Source organism: Cotesia glomerata, unplaced genomic scaffold (genome assembly GCF_020080835.1).
Source record: "Cotesia glomerata isolate CgM1 unplaced genomic scaffold, MPM_Cglom_v2.3 scaffold_1676, whole genome shotgun sequence".
Classification (NCBI taxonomy): Eukaryota; Metazoa; Arthropoda; class Insecta; order Hymenoptera; family Braconidae; genus Cotesia; species Cotesia glomerata.
In genome coordinates this window covers 1-2,718 of record NW_025402082.1, presented here as the reverse complement: position 1 = coordinate 2,718, position 2,718 = coordinate 1, and the positions used below count along the sequence as shown (strand labels likewise).

At 27.2% G+C, this 2,718-nt stretch overlaps 1 long non-coding RNA gene across 1 annotated transcript; it reads right to left on the bottom strand.

Moving 5' to 3' along the window:
* Positions 1 to 470: 470 nt before the first annotated feature.
* LOC123273926 lies at positions 471 to 1,105 on the bottom strand. Its single transcript, XR_006511399.1, has 3 exons — positions 847 to 1,105; positions 521 to 524; positions 471 to 481 (listed from the first exon to the last, which is right to left on the bottom strand). It is a non-coding gene; the product is annotated as an uncharacterized LOC123273926 (long non-coding RNA).
* Between the last annotated feature and the right edge of the window lie 1,613 nt (positions 1,106 to 2,718).

The following is a 2,718-nucleotide window of genomic DNA, read 5'->3' as shown; positions in this document are numbered from 1 at the left end:
AAAGTAGACTAGTTTTTTTGTCGCACTTAACAGTGATCTACAAGCGTACCAACATCCCATTGTCCCTGAAATTGTCTTTTAAATTGCTATAGTTTGGTAAAATTATCCTTCTTCACAGTTAAAATCTGGTTTATTTATCAGAAATTGATCTGAATAAGAACTGAAAAAGGGTTGGTTTGAGCGAATTTTTTTTTCTCTAACTAAAATTCTAAAAACACTCATGTTTTATCTAGAGCTTTTACAAATTGTAAAAATGTATCATAGTTAAGTTTTATAGAAGATACTTATTACACGAATATTCTGGCAAGAGTGATACAAAACTTCTAAAATTCTAGTTGTCTAATAAATTCAAAATTTATAAATATTAGATGCGTAATAAAATTAAATGAGGAACAAAGATAACGGAAAAAGAAAAATTTGCATAGATTTTAAGAATACTGCCTGCTATAATTTAAATAAACAAGACAATAAAAATAATTTTCTTGTTATTTGAATAAACTATTGTTTATGAAAATGTCACAACACTTTTATTTTTTTCAATAACTCATAACTATAATTTTTCAACAAAAAAAAATTTATGAGGAAAAATTGTAATATTTTATAGAAAATATTGAGTTTTTAGTGTCTTTATTCTATATCTAGTACAACCAGTAATTTTTTTAGTAATTACTATTTTAAATTATAACTAATATTTTACTTTGTTACCTTAGAACCTATAGAATAAATCATTGTAAAAAGGCATTAAACTCACAATAATTAAAAAAAAGAAGCAATATAAAAAGCTTTTAATAGAGAATTAGTAAAAGAAAATTTTCTATACATGAGGGCTCTTTGAAATTCAGAAACAAGAGACATATCGATACTGCCATTCTAATACGTCGTATCCCACAAAATTTGACAAATTGACTTTTTTTGAAAAATGGAATCATAACAATATTATGCAAGTCATATAAAAATTTTAAAGGTCAAATAGTTTAATAACTATTTTTAAATAAATATTTTCATCTGTCAAATTCCATTTAATCAATGTTAAAAATAAATCGTTTTTACCGTCTGCTGTAAAATTTTCTAAATGTGGGATACGACGTATTAGAATGGCGGTATCGATATGCTTTAAAATATTTTCTTTGCTGTTCTACGTTTTTTTTTTTCAACTGCAGCTCGCTGAAAATAACGTAAAGAATTTGAAATTTTTTTTTATCGTTATACATTTTATTTTTTTAGTAAAAATGTATGAAACTTTATGTACGATTAAGTGCTCGAACTTTTATATTGCTAGTACGAATGTATAATTAGAAAGAAATCAAACTATATTTACTTACTTCAACCATATAATGAAGACCTGACAATGTCATATGTACAACGGAATCTTTCCTTCTGATTGGTTGTTGCCATCTTCGTAAAACAACATCCTGAGAAGAAAAAAAAAATTACTTTTTCTTTTTTTTAAATTGAATGATTGTTTTATATGAGCTTATAATGTTAAATGGATATCCACATTTCCGTGAACCATTATTAGTCTATTGAGTGTAATTATGGTTCTCAAATTGATGTATACCAGGTAATTAATAGATACTCATGAAATTTAGTTGACAAATACTTTAAAAAAAAATTGATAAAATGCCCACGAGAAAAAATAATTTAAAAACTAACGAAATCTAGTTAAATTAATGTAGATCAAATTTTTTCAATTATTAAATCTACCATGAACTTAAAAAATTATATTTATTACTATATTTAGATCCTTTTTAAATTGCACTTACTACGTTTTTGAGCTCTTCGAGCTCAAAAATATAATTTTCGTGTCATTTTGAGCTCTTTGAGCTCAAAAATCTGGTGAAAGTTTAATAAAACACTATTTCTTAAATTTTCAAACCACAATAACTTTTGAATGAATAAACCGATTTTCACGCGATTCGTGGCATTCGACGCAGTTTTTCAGGCCTCATAAAGAATCTTTAAGTTTTATTCGATTGAAGTAGGAATTTCGATGTAATTTCGAAAAAACAATTTTTCGGTTTTTTCCCAACAACGATAACTCACGAACGAATCAACCGATTTTGACTGGGCTAGCGGCGATCGACGTGGTTTTTAGTAGATTTCATAGAAATCTAACTATTGCATTGGTCAGAAAATGCATATGGTTCAAAAGTTTATATATGTATGTTTATATATCGGATAAAACGCGGCTTGACACGACGATAGCGTCGCCAATTTACAACGGATCTCAACCAAACTCAACATACTTATTCTACAGATAAATACCGAAGTCAAGTTCGAAGATGAGCTTAATCGGTCAAATAATTTAGAAATGCCAGGATTTCAAAATTTTGAAAATCATAAAAATTCATATTTTTTTACTTTCTTACTCGAATAACTTTTGAATGGTATAACTTATTGAAACTCTGTAAATTGCATCTGAAAGCTCTTTAAATAAGCTTCAATTCGAGTACCATATCATATGTGTAGTCTCAAAATTATGTCCTATTTCGCTATGCCCATTATGAAATTTGCTATTGCACTGGTTTTAGTATTTTTCCGTCGATATATATTTTTGTCAATTGCATAGAAGTTAAAAGCCCTAGTTTTGTATACAATCCTCGTTATATTTTTTTCTATTTATGATGAAATCTACTTCCATTTCGGCTGCCGAATGGTCTTTTTTTATCTACCTGTTCGAATAGGTTCAAATTGGATTCAAAATCTAAGTTTGGTCAA